We start from the raw sequence: 13,927 nt of genomic DNA on the forward strand, positions 1-13,927 counted from the left end.
TGAGGCTTGTTTTATGACCAATTATATGGTCAATTTTGGAGAAGGTCCTGTGAGGTGCTGAGAATAAGGGATATCCTTTTGTTTTAGGATAAAATGTTTGAAGATATCTGTTAAATCCATTTGTTTCATAACTTCTGTTAGTTTCACTGTGTCCCTGTTTAGTTTTTGTTTCCATGATCTGTCCATTGATGAAAGTGGTGTGTTGAAGTCTCCCACTATTATTGTGTGAGGTGCAATGTGTGTTTTGAGCTTTACTAAAGTGTCTTTAATGTGTGGAGAGCCGCAATAGCATTCACCATCACAAGATGGCGCCAGCTTCCGCTGTGCCAGCTAGACCTCTTTTCAGGAAACAAGCTGTGTGCGCATATGCAAGAGTGTGTTCGCACCAAGTCTTTGCGCACCCTGGAGCATGACAATGAGATCATGGGTAAGCGACCAATCAGGCGTGGACGTGCCGAACTAGGGTGTTTTTAAGCAGCATCTTTTGGGGCTCTGCCTCTTCCTCTTCAAGATGCAATAAACGCTTTGCTGCAGAAGGATACTGGTGTTCCGTGTGTGGCGAGACAATAGCATGATACATTTGGCGCCGAAAACCCGGGAAAAAATGACTCACCATTGCAAGTGGCCGAGGAATCTCTCAGCCTGCAGAGAGGATTCAGAACTGCAGGACGAAGGTAAGCTCTGAGAGGCATGTTTGGTCTTGATCTCTCTCATCTCTCTCCCCCATTGGAAGGTGCAGTGGAGGCTTTTGTTCTCCTTTTGGTAGAGCTCATTATTTTTCTGTTGGTTTCATTTTGTTTCCATCGGTGGAGCTGTTGATTATTGACCACCGCTGCCAGGCACAGTCAGATGGACATAGATAACCCATGGTGCCCATTTTGTGGCTGTTACTAGGCACAGTCAGACAGACATAGATAGGCCGCGGTGCCCCTCCTGTATTTAAGCCCCTCCTGTAGATAAAGGAGCAGTATGGGAGCCTCATATTCAGTGATTACAGTGCTGTAGTCTGTCTTAAAGCAGCGCGAGCTAAAAGTTTCTACAAAAACCTTGGAATGTTTTGTTAAAGAGGTCGATTGCGTAGCACCTTGGTAAGTGTGTTCAGGGTCGTTAACCCTCGCCTCCTGGGAGAAATTAAGGGGAGACTTAGTTAGGGAACAACAGAATGGGAAATTAAAGGTAGGGACCATGGCATTATGGAATCTTGTGAAATCATGCCTAGAGGATGAGAAATGCCGCCCAACAGTAATAGCATGACAGGGGGCATTAGAGGAGTTACAGGACAGCATGTCAGAAACAGAGCGAGGTGAAAGATTAGTAGCTCTAAGAAGGAAAGGTGCACCTAAGAAAAAAGGCCCTTCCACGGACCTTGGATCCGAGGAAATGAGAGACAGGGGAAAGGACGCCCCGGGAGAGAAAATGAAAGAAAAGGAGAAACCGCCAAAATGAAAGAGCCTTTACCCAGTAAAAGAACTTGAGGATCTGGAACTTGATAGCTCAGACTCAAATACTGGACTCAGTCTCTCAGAAGAGGAGGATTTAGAAGAGCAGGCAGCCCACTATGAGGAGGAAAGATACCATCCAGATGAAGGGCGAGTGAAGAGATCTGAGAAAAAACTAAAAGTTACTGGAGGCACAGGGCAGGCCGCCTCTCAGCTTTCTGGCCCTAGTGCTCCTCCACCTTATGTGGAGAATTTCTATTCTGATTCTTTCCTCTCTGGAGAGGGACAGAAAAAAGTACATCAGGCATTTCCGGTCTTTGAGGGTGCTGAAGGGGGACGTGTACATGTGCTCGTGGAGTACATTCAGATAAAGGAACTTGCCGAGTCTGTACGTAATTATGGGGTCAGTGCTAATTTTACTGTATCTCAAGTTGAAAGACTTGCAACTTTAGCCTTGACCCCGGGAGATGGCAGACCACAACAATGGCAGCCCTCACTAGCATGGGTCAATATATGGAGTGGAAAGCCTTATGGTATGATGCCTCCCAAGTGCAGGCTAAAATCAATGCTGCTGCGGAGGGGGATCAAAGAAATTGGACATTTGATCTATTGACAGGACAAGGACAGTATGCTGCCAATCAGACAGGTTATAATTGGGGAGTATATGCTCAGATCTCAGCTGCTGCCATTAAGACTTGGAAGGTGCTCTCAAAGAAGGGACAATCCGGGGGACATTTGACAAAGATCATACAAGGTCCTCAGGAGCCATTCTCGGACTTTGTGGCCAGGATGACTGAGGAAGCAGGAAGAATTTTTGGAGACCCAGAGCAAGCCATTCCATTAATAGAACAGCTCGTTTATGAGCAGGCCACACAAGAATGTAGAGCAGCAATTACACCTAGAAAGAGTAAAGGACTACAGGACTGGTTGAGGGTGTGCCATGAGCTCGGAGGCCCCCTAACTAATGCAGGGCTAGCAGCCACCATTTTACAAGGACAGAGACCTCCAGCCACTTCTGACCGTAAGGTCTGCTACAATTGTGGTAAACCTGGACATCTAAAGAAGGACTGCCGTGCCCTTAATAAAAAACGGGCTCTGGGTATCTGTACAAAATGTGGGAAAGGCTACCATTGGGCTGACTAGTGTCACTCAGTTAGGGATATCAAAGGCAGGCTACTACAGCCTCAAGGTGAGGACAGTTCAAAAAACAGGCTTCAGGGCCCCAGGTCTCAGGGCCCCAAAACATATGGGACTCCAATGAACAAGAGGCGGATGCCTCCATCCGTAGAGCAAAACAGGGCTCAGCAGGATTGGATCTGCATTCCACTGCCCAATTCATGCTAATGCCACAGATGGGCATACAACCCATACCTACAGATTTTAAGGGACCCCTACCAGCAGGAAGTATGGGACTGATTCTTGGCCGCTCTTCTTTGACAATGAAAGGACTTGTTGTTCACCCTGGAGTTGTAGATCAAGATTATGAAGGAGAACTTCAATTTCTCTGCTCCAGTCCTCAGGGTGTTTTTTATATTTCACCAGGAGACAGGATTGCTCAACTTGTAGTTCTGCCAAGCTTACATGATCAATTTCCCTCTTCTGGCCTCCCTCGAGGAACCAGGAAGTTTGGCTCCTCTGGTACTGATTCAGCCTATCTGGTCATGAACCTTGATTCCAGATCATCCTTGGAATTACTAATAGAAGGAAAAACCTTTAAAGGCATTCTATAAACAGGGGCTGATAAGAGCATTATCTCCTCCAGTTGGTGACCTAAGGCATGGCCTGTCACTCAATCATTCCATTCCTTAAAAGGACTAGGGTATGAGGCCAGCCCCACTATCAGCTCACGCTCCTTGATCTGGCATGCTCCAGAAGGCCAATAAGGAAGGTTCATTTCTTATGTCCTCCCTCTTCCTGTTAATCTTTGGGGAAGGGACATCTTACAGGGCTTAGGACTAACATTGACCAATGAGTATTCTCAACAAGCTGTTGGTATTATGAAGAGAATGGGTTACAAGGAAGGGAAGGGATTAGGAAGAAAAGAACAAGGAAGATTAGAACCGGTCCCACAAGAAGGTAATATAGGAAGGTAGAGCCTGGGTTTTTCCTAGGGGCCATTGAGGATTCTATGCCTATACCCTGGCTCACAGAGGAACCCATATGCGTTCCTCAATGGCCTCTATCCTCTGAAAAATTGGAAGCTGCCACTAAGTTGGTTAATGAACAATTGCAGCTTGGTCACTTAGAACCCTCTACTTCACCATGGAATACTCCTATTTTTGTGATAAAGAAAAAATCGGGAAAATGGAGACTTCTCCACGATTTGAGAGCCATTAATGCACAAATGCGATTATTTGGCTCGGTTCAAGGAGGTCTACCTTTGCTCTCCACTTTACCTAAGCAATGGAAGATAATAATTATAGATATTAAGGATTGTTTCTTTTCCATCACCTTGTGCCCACAAGACAGACAGAGGTTTGCATTTACTATTCCAGCTATTAATCATCTTGAACCAGATAAGAGATTTCAGTGGAAGGTTCTGCCTCAAGGCATGGCCAGTAGCCTCATTATGTGCCAATTATATGTGCAATTAGCCCTTGAACTTATAAGAAACCAGTTTCCTTCCCTACTTTTGATCCATTACATGGATGATGTTCTCATGTGCCATAAAGATTTAACAATACTACAGATTTCCTATCCAATTTTAATTAAAACATTGGGGCAGTGGGGATTACGAGTTGCTGCAGAAAGGTTCAAATTGCAGAAATTGGCTTATTTTGGGGATCGATCATTTATCCTGAAAAAATAGTTCCTCAGAAATTAGAGATTCGGACACTTGCCAGCTACCCACAACACCCGCCACAGGATCTTAAGACTTCTGGTGAGTGGAACACAGCTTCTGCTCCAATCCAATTGCAGGCGGGACCTGAGACTGCATTAGTTAGGGAAGCAGAAAACCGGCCTGAGTAGGGCAACAAGCCTCTTCCAGTCTGACCAGCACCGGGGTAGCTAGAGCGCAGGATCGGCTGACAACCGCCAGCTACTCACGACACCTGCCACAGGATCTTGAGACTTCTGGTGAGTGGAACACAGCTTCTGCTCCAGTCCAATCGCACGGGAACTGAGACTGCTTTGGTTGGGGAGGCAGAAATCCTGCCTGAGTAGGGCCACAAGCCTCATCCGGTCTGACCAGCACCGGGGTGGCTAGAGCGCAGGGTCGGCTGACACCCGCGAGCTACCCACGACCACCGCCACAGGATTTTGAGACTTCTGGTGAGTGGAACACAGAGTCTGCTCATATCTTTAAACAGTGACAATGATAACAACTACCCCCAGAGATTACCACATGGCGAAAGGTAAGCATAATAATCTTACTAACAGAAACCAAGACCACTCACCATCATCAGAACCCAGCACTCCCACTTCGCCCAGTCCAGGGCACCCCAACACACCGGAAAAGCTAGACACGGATCTAAAAGCATATCTCATGATGATGGTAGAGGACATCAAGAAGGACTTTAATAACTCACTTAAAGAATTACAGGGGAACATGGCTAAAGAGTTACAAGTCCTTCAAGAAAAACAGGATAACACAATCAAACAGGTAGAAGTCCTTAATGAGAAACAGGAAAACACATCCAATCAGATGATGGAAATGAACAAAACCATACTAGATTTAAAAGGGAAGTAGACACAATAGAGAAAACCCAAAAGGAGGCAACACTGGAGATAGAAATCCTAGGAAAGAAATCTGGAACCATAGATACGGGCATCAGCAACAGAATACAAGAGATGGAAGAGAGAATCTCAGGTGCAGAAGATTGCATAGAGAGAATTGGCACAACAATCAAGGAAAATGTAAAACGCAAAAAGATCCTAACTCAAAACCTCCAAGAAATACAGGACACAATGAGAAGACCAAACCTACGGATAATAGGAGTGGATGAGAATGAAGATTTTCAACTCAAAGGACCAGCAAACATCTTCAACAAAATTATAGAAGAAAAATTCCCAAATCTAAAGAAAGAGATGCCCATGAACAAACAGGAAGCCTACAGAACTCCAAATAGACTGGACCAGAAAAGAAATACCTCCTGACACATAATAATCAGAACAAAAAATGCACTAAATAAAGACAGAATACTAAAAGCAGTAAGAGAAAAAGGCCAAGTAAAATATAAAGGCAAGCCTATCAGAAATACACCAGATTTTTCACCAGAGACTATGAAAGCCAGAGGATCCTGGACAGATGTTATACAGACACTAAAAGAACACAAATTCCAGCCCAGGCTACTATACCCAGCCAAACTCTCAATTAACATAGATGGAGAAAACAAAGTATTCCACGACAAAACCAAATTCACACATTATCTCTCCAGTAATCCAGCCCTTCAAAGGATAATAACAGAAAAAAAACAATACAAGGACAGGAACCACGCCCTAGAAACAACAAGAAGATAATCCCTCAAAAAACCTAAAAGAAGACAGCCACAAGAACAGAATGCCAACTTTAACAACAAAAATAACAGGAAACAACAATTGCTTTTCCTTAATATCTCTTAATATCAATGGACTCAACTCCCCGATAAAAAGACATAGACTAACAAACTGGCTACACAAACAAGACCCAACATTTTGCTGCTTACAGGAAACTCATCTCAGAGAAAAAGATAGACACTACCTCAGAATGAAAGGCTGGAAAACAATTTTCCAAGCAAATGGTATGAAGAAACAAGCTGGAGTAGCCATTCTAATATCTGATAAGATTGACTTCCAACCCAAAGTCATCAAAAAAGACAGGGAGGGGCACTTCATACTCATCAAAGGTAAAATTCTCCAAGAGGAACTATCAATCCTGAATATCTATGCTCCAAATACAAAGGCAGCCACATTCATTAAAGAAACTTTAGTAAATCTGAAAGCACACATTGCACCTCATACAATAATAGTGGGAGACTTCAACACACCACTTTCACCAATGGACAGATCATGGAAACAGAAACTAAACAGGAACACAGTGAAACTAACACAAGTTATAAATCAAATGGATCTGGCAGATATCTACAGAACATTCTATCCTAAAACAAAAGGATATACCTTATTCTCAGCACCTCATGGTACCTTCTCCAAAATTGGCCACATAATTGGTCACAAAACAGGCCTCAACAGATACAAAAATATTGAAATTGTCCCATGCATCCTATCAGATCACCATGGACTAAGGCTGATCTTCAATAACAAAATAAATAATAGAAAGCCAACATTCACGTGGGAACTGAACAACACTCTTCTCAATGATACCTTGGTCAAGGAAGGAATAAAGAAAGAAATTAAGGACTTTTTAGAGTTCAATGAAAATGAAGCCACAACATACCCAAACTTATGGGACACAATGAAAGCATTTCTAAGAGGAAAACTCATACCTCTGAGTGCCTCCAAAAAGAAACTAGAGAGAGCACACATTAGCAGCTTGACAACATACCTAAAAGCACTAGAACAAAAGGAAGCAAATTCACCCAAGAGGAGTAGATGGCAGGAAATAATCAAATTCAGGGGCGAAATCAACCAAGTGGAAACAAGAAGAACTATTCGAAGAATCAACCAATCAAGGAGCTGGTTCTTTGAGAAAATCAACAAGATAGATAAACCTTTAGCCAGACTCACTAGAGGGCACAGGGGAAAGCATTCTAATTAACAAAATCAGAAATGAAAAAGGAGACATAACAACAGATCCTGAAGACATCCAAAACACCATCAGATACTTCTACAAAAGGCTATACTCAACAAAACTGGAGAACCTGGATGAAATGGAGAAGTTCCTAGACAGATACCAGGTACCAAAGTTGAATCAAGATCAGGTTAATGATCTAAACAGCCCTATATCCCCCAAAGAAATAGAAGCAGTCATTAATAGTCTCCCAACTAAAAAAAGCCCAGGACCAGATGGGTTTAGTGCAGAGTTCTAACAGACCTTCAAAGAAGATCTAATCCCAGTTTTTCACAAACTATTCCACAAAATAGAAACAGAAGGTACTCTACCCAACTCATTCTATGAAGCCACAATTACTCTGATACCTAAACCACAAAAAGACCCAACAAAGATAGAAAACTTCAGACCAATATCCCTTATGAATATTGATGCAAAAATCCTCAATAAAGTTCTTGCTAACCGAATCCAAGAACACATCAAAACAATCATCCATCCTGACCAAGTAGGTTTCATCCCAGGGATGCAGGGATGGTTCAATATACGGAAATCCATCAACGTAATCCAGTATATAAACAAACTCAAAGACAAAAACCACATGGTCATCTCGTTAGATGCGGAAAAAGCATTTGACAAGATCCAACACCCATTCATGATAAAAGTCTTGGAAAGATCAGGAATTCAAGGCCCATACCTAAACATGATAAAAGCAATCTACAGCAAACCAGTAGCCAACATCAAAGTAAATGGTGAGAAGCTTGAAGCAATCCCTCTAAAATCAGGGACTAGACAAGGCTGTCCACTTTCTCCATACCTATTCAACATTGTACTTGAAGTCCTAGCCAGAGCAATTCGACAACAAAAGGAGATCAAAGGGATACAAATTGGAAAAGATGAAGTCAAAATATCACTTTTTGCAGATGATATGATAGTATATATAAGTGACCCTAAAAATTCCACCAGAGAACTCCTAAGCCTGATAAACAGCTTCGGTGAAGTAGCTGGATATAAAATTAACTCAAACAAATCAATGGCCTTTCTCTACACAAAGAATAAACAGGCTGAGAAAGAAATTAGGGAAACAACACCCTTCTCAATAGTCACAAATAATATAAAATATCTTGGCGTGACTCTAACTAAGGAAGTGAAAGATCTGTATAATAAAAACTTCAAGTCTCTGAAGAAAGAAATTATAGAAGATCTCAGAAGATGGAAAGATCTCCCATGCTCATGGATTGGCAGGATCAACATTGTAAACATGGCTATCTTGCCAAAAGCAATCTACAGATTCAATGCAATCCCCATCAAAATTCCAAATCAATTCTTCAACGAATTAGAAAGTGCAATCTGCAAATTCATCTGGAATAACAAAAAACCTAGGATAGCAAAAACTCTTCTCAAGGATAAAAGAACCTCTGGTGAAATCACCATGCCGGACCTAAAGCTCTACTACAGAGCAATTGTGATAAAAACTGCATGGTACTGGTATAGTGACAGACAAATAGACCAATGGAATAGAATTGAAGACCCAGAAATGAACCCACACACCTATGGTCACTTGATCTTCGACAAGGGAGCTAAAAACATCCAGTGGAAGAAAGACAGCATTTTCAACAAATGGTGCTGGCACAACTGGTTGTTAACATGTAGAAGAATGCGAATCGATCCATTCTTATCTCCCTGTACTAAGGTTAAGTCTAAGTGAATCAAGGAACTTCACATAAAACCAGAGACACTGAAACTTATAGAGGAGAAAGTGGGGAAAAGCCTTGAAGATATGGGCACAGGGGAAAAATTCCTGAATAGAACAGTAATGGCTTGTGCTGTAAGATTGAGAATTGACAAGTGGGACCTCATGAAACTACAAAGCTTCTGCAAGGCTAAAGACACCATCAATAAGACAAAAAAACCACCAACAGATTGGGAAAGGATCTTCACCTATCCTAAATCAGATAAGGGACTAATATCCAATATATATAAAGAACTCAAGAAGGTGGACTCCAGAAAGTCAAATAACCCCATTAAAAAATGGGGCTCAGAACTGAACAAAGAATTCTCACCTGAGGAATACCGAATGGCAGAGAAGCACCTGAAAAAATGTTCAACATCCTTAATCATCAGGGAAATGCAAATCAAAACAACCCTGAGATTCCACCTCACACTAGTCAGAATGGATAAGATCAAAAATTCAGGTGACAGCAGATGCTGGCGAGGATGTGGAGAAAGAGGAACACTCCTCCATTGTTGGTGGGATTGCAAGCTTGTACAACCACTCTGGAAATCAGTCTGGCGGTTCCTCAGAAAATTGGACATAGTACTACCGGAGGATCCAGCAATAACTCTCCTGGGCATATATCCAGAAGAAGTCCCAACCGGTAAAAAGGACACATGCTCCACTATGTTCATAGCAGCCCTATTTATAATAGCCAGAAGCTGGAAAGAACCCAGATGTCCCTCAACAGAGGAATGGATACAGAAATTATGGTACATTTACACAATGGAGTACTACTCAGCTATTAAAAAGAATGAATTTATGAAATTCCTAGCCAAATGGATGGACCTGGAGGGCATCATCTTGAGTGAAGTAACACAATCACAAAAGAACTCACACAATATGTATTCATTGATAAGTGGATATTAGCCCAAAACTTAGGATACCCAAGATATAAGATACAATTTGATAAACGCATGAAACTCAAGAAGAATGAAGACCAAAGTGTGGACACTGTGCACCTTCTTAGAATTGGGAACAAAGCACCCAGGGAAGGAGTTACTGAGACAAAGTTCGTAGCTGTGATGAAAGGATGGACCATTTAGAGACTGCTGTATCCAGGAATCTGTCCCATAATCAGCTTCTAAACGCTGACACTATTGCATACACTATCAAGATTTTGCTGAAAGGACCCAAATATAGCTGTCTCTTGTGAGACGATGCTGGGGCCTAGCAAACACAGGAGTGGATGTTCACAGTCAGCTATTGGATGTATCACAGGGCTCCCAATGGAGAAGCTAGAGAAAGTACCCAAGGAGCTAAAGGGATCTGCAACCCTATTGTTGGAACAACATGATGTACTAACCAGAACCCTGGAGCTCTTGTCTCTAGCTGCATATGTATCGAAAGATGGCCTACTCGGCCATCAATGGAAAGAGAGGCCCATTGGACTTGCAAACTTTATATGCCCCAATATAGGGGAATGCCAGGGCCAAAAGAATGGGAATGGGTGGGTAGGGAAGTGGGGGGCGCTATGGGGGACTTTTGGGATAGTATTGGAAATGTAATTGAGGAAAATATGTAATAAAAATATTAAAAAAAAAAAAAAACAATCATCCATCCTGACCAAGTAGGTTTCATCCCAGGGATGCAGGGATGGTTCAATATACGGAAATCCATCAACTTAATCCACTATATAAACAAACTCAAACACAAAAACCACATGGTCATCTCGTTAGATGCGGAAAAAGCATTTGACAAGATCCAACACCCATTCATGATAAAAGTCTTGGAAAGATCAGGAATTCAAGGCCCATACCTAAACATGATAAAAGCAATCTACAGCAAACCAGTAGCCAACATCAAAGTAAATGGTGAGAAGCTTGAAGCAATCCCTCTAAAATCAGGGACTAGACAAGGCTGTCCACTTTCTCCATACCTATTCAACATTGTACTTGAAGTCCTAGCCAGAGCAATTCGACAACAAAAGGAGATCAAAGGGATACAAATTGGAAAAGATGAAGTCAAAATATCACTTTTTGCAGATGATATGATAGTATATATAAGTGACCCTAAAAATTCCACCAGAGAACTCCTAAGCCTGATAAACAGCTTCGGTGAAGTAGCTGGATATAAAATTAACTCAAACAAATCAATGGCCTTTCTCTACACAAAGAATAAACAGGCTGAGAAAGAAATTAGGGAAACAACACCCTTCTCAATAGTCACAAATAATATAAAATATCTTGGCGTGACTCTAACTAAGGAAGTGAAAGATCTGTATAATAAAAACTTCAAGTCTCTGAAGAAAGAAATTATAGAAGATCTCAGAAGATGGAAAGATCTCCCATGCTCATGGATTGGCAGGATCAACATTGTAAACATGGCTATCTTGCCAAAAGCAATCTACAGATTCAATGCAATCCCCATCAAAATTCCAAATCAATTCTTCAACGAATTAGAAAGTGCAATCTGCAAATTCATCTGGAATAACAAAAAACCTAGGATAGCAAAAACTCTTCTCAAGGATAAAAGAACCTCTGGTGAAATCACCATGCCGGACCTAAAGCTCTACTACAGAGCAATTGTGATAAAAACTGCATGGTACTGGTATAGTGACAGACAAATAGACCAATGGAATAGAATTGAAGACCCAGAAATGAACCCACACACCTATGGTCACTTGATCTTCGACAAGGGAGCTAAAAACATCCAGTGGAAGAAAGACAGCATTTTCAACAAATGGTGCTGGCACAACTGGTTGTTAACATGTAGAAGAATGCGAATCGATCCATTCTTATCTCCCTGTACTAAGGTTAAGTCTAAGTGAATCAAGGAACTTCACATAAAACCAGAGACACTGAAACTTATAGAGGAGAAAGTGGGGAAAAGCCTTGAAGATATGGGCACAGGGGAAAAATTCCTGAATAGAACAGTAATGGCTTGTGCTGTAAGATTGAGAATTGACAAGTGGGACCTCATGAAACTACAAAGCTTCTGCAAGGCTAAAGACACCATCAATAAGACAAAAAAACCACCAACAGATTGGGAAAGGATCTTCACCTATCCTAAATCAGATAAGGGACTAATATCCAATATATATAAAGAACTCAAGAAGGTGGACTCCAGAAAGTCAAATAACCCCATTAAAAAATGGGGCTCAGAACTGAACAAAGAATTCTCACCTGAGGAATACCGAATGGCAGAGAAGCACCTGAAAAAATGTTCAACATCCTTAATCATCAGGGAAATGCAAATCAAAACAACCCTGAGATTCCACCTCACACTAGTCAGAATGGATAAGATCAAAAATTCAGGTGACAGCAGATGCTGGCGAGGATGTGGAGAAAGAGGAACACTCCTCCATTGTTGGTGGGATTGCAAGCTTGTACAACCACTCTGGAAATCAGTCTGGCGGTTCCTCAGAAAATTGGACATAGTACTACCGGAGGATCCAGCAATAACTCTCCTGGGCATATATCCAGAAGAAGTCCCAACCGGTAAAAAGGACACATGCTCCACTATGTTCATAGCAGCCCTATTTATAATAGCCAGAAGCTGGAAAGAACCCAGATGTCCCTCAACAGAGGAATGGATACAGAAATTATGGTACATTTACACAATGGAGTACTACTCAGCTATTAAAAAGAATGAATTTATGAAATTCCTAGCCAAATGGATGGACCTGGAGGGCATCATCTTGAGTGAAGTAACACAATCACAAAAGAACTCACACAATATGTATTCATTGATAAGTGGATATTAGCCCAAAACTTAGGATACCCAAGATATAAGATACAATTTGATAAACGCATGAAACTCAAGAAGAATGAAGACCAAAGTGTGGACACTGTGCACCTTCTTAGAATTGGGAACAAAGCACCCAGGGAAGGAGTTACTGAGACAAAGTTCGTAGCTGTGATGAAAGGATGGACCATTTAGAGACTGCTGTATCCAGGAATCTGTCCCATAATCAGCTTCTAAACGCTGACACTATTGCATACACTATCAAGATTTTGCTGAAAGGACCCAAATATAGCTGTCTCTTGTGAGACGATGCTGGGGCCTAGCAAACACAGGAGTGGATGTTCACAGTCAGCTATTGGATGTATCACAGGGCTCCCAATGGAGAAGCTAGAGAAAGTACCCAAGGAGCTAAAGGGATCTGCAACCCTATTGTTGGAACAACATGATGTACTAACCAGAACCCTGGAGCTCTTGTCTCTAGCTGCATATGTATCGAAAGATGGCCTACTCGGCCATCAATGGAAAGAGAGGCCCATTGGACTTGCAAACTTTATATGCCCCAATATAGGGGAATGCCAGGGCCAAAAGAATGGGAATGGGTGGGTAGGGAAGTGGGGGGCGCTATGGGGGACTTTTGGGATAGTATTGGAAATGTAATTGAGGAAAATATGTAATAAAAATATTAAAAAAAAAAAAAAACAATCATCCATCCTGACCAAGTAGGTTTCATCCCAGGGATGCAGGGATGGTTCAATATACGGAAATCCATCAACTTAATCCACTATATAAACAAACTCAAACACAAAAACCACATGGTCATCTCGTTAGATGCGGAAAAAGCATTTGACAAGATCCAACACCCATTCATGATAAAAGTCTTGGAAAGATCAGGAATTCAAGGCTCATACCTAACCATGATAAAAGCAATCTACAGCAAACCAGTAGCCAACATCAAAGTAAATGGTGAGAAGCTTGAAGCAATCCCTCTAAAATCAGGGACTAGAATAGGCTGTCCACTTTCTCCATACCTATTCAACATTGTACTTGAAGTCCTAGCCAGAGCAATTCGACAACAAAAGGAGATCAAAGGGATACAAATTGGAAAAGATGAAGTCAAAATATCACTTTTTGCAGATGATATGATAGTATATATAAGTGACCCTAAAAATTCCACCAGAGAACTCCTAAGCCTGATAAACAGCTTCGGTGAAGTAGCTGGATATAAAATTAACTCAAACAAATCAATGGCCTTTCTCTACACAAAGAATAAACAGGCTGAGAAAGAAATTAGGGAAACAACACCCTTCTCAATAGTCACAAATA

The 13,927-nt window shown here is 41.7% G+C and overlaps 1 pseudogene; it reads left to right on the top strand.

The window, feature by feature from the left end:
* Nucleotides 1–690: 690 nt before the first annotated feature.
* Nucleotides 691–1,897, top strand: LOC147006097 (igE-binding protein-like; annotated as a pseudogene).
* Nucleotides 1,898–13,927: the final 12,030 nt, after the last annotated feature.

The sequence above is a fragment of the Mus caroli genome, unplaced genomic scaffold (genome assembly GCF_978045245.1).
Source record: "Mus caroli unplaced genomic scaffold, Mus_caroli_1 scaffold_1, whole genome shotgun sequence".
In the NCBI taxonomy this organism is placed as follows: Eukaryota; Metazoa; Chordata; class Mammalia; order Rodentia; family Muridae; genus Mus; species Mus caroli.